Source organism: Penaeus monodon, chromosome 32 (assembly GCF_015228065.2).
Source record: "Penaeus monodon isolate SGIC_2016 chromosome 32, NSTDA_Pmon_1, whole genome shotgun sequence".
Taxonomy (NCBI): Eukaryota; Metazoa; Arthropoda; class Malacostraca; order Decapoda; family Penaeidae; genus Penaeus; species Penaeus monodon.
In genome coordinates this window covers 17,824,941-17,825,315 of record NC_051417.1, presented here as the reverse complement: position 1 = coordinate 17,825,315, position 375 = coordinate 17,824,941, and positions in this window count along the sequence as shown.

The window sequence follows — 375 nt, the reverse complement described above, 5'->3', positions numbered from 1 at the left end:
CATTGTATCTAATGATATAACAGAAGAAAATACGATTTGTTTATAAGAAAAACAAATAAGAAAGGAAGAGTAAGCTGATGTAGTTCAAAGAGAATAAAGCACAAAGAGAGACAGAGAAACAGCAAAGCAACCAAAAGTGATTTAAGATACTGCTCTCCTAGTCGCTTGTAATCCTCTACGGATCTCTCCCACACATTCCTGTGAATGAAGTTCTTTAAAGAAAACGGATTCTGTTTTAATGGGAACTACGTTATATGAAATGAACTTTTAATCTTCATCATGGACTGTCTATACGTTAGCTCCTGATAAGCTCACGCATATTCACATGTGAGGCCTATGTACTTCTGTGTACTGATTAATTAATTATGTTAAACA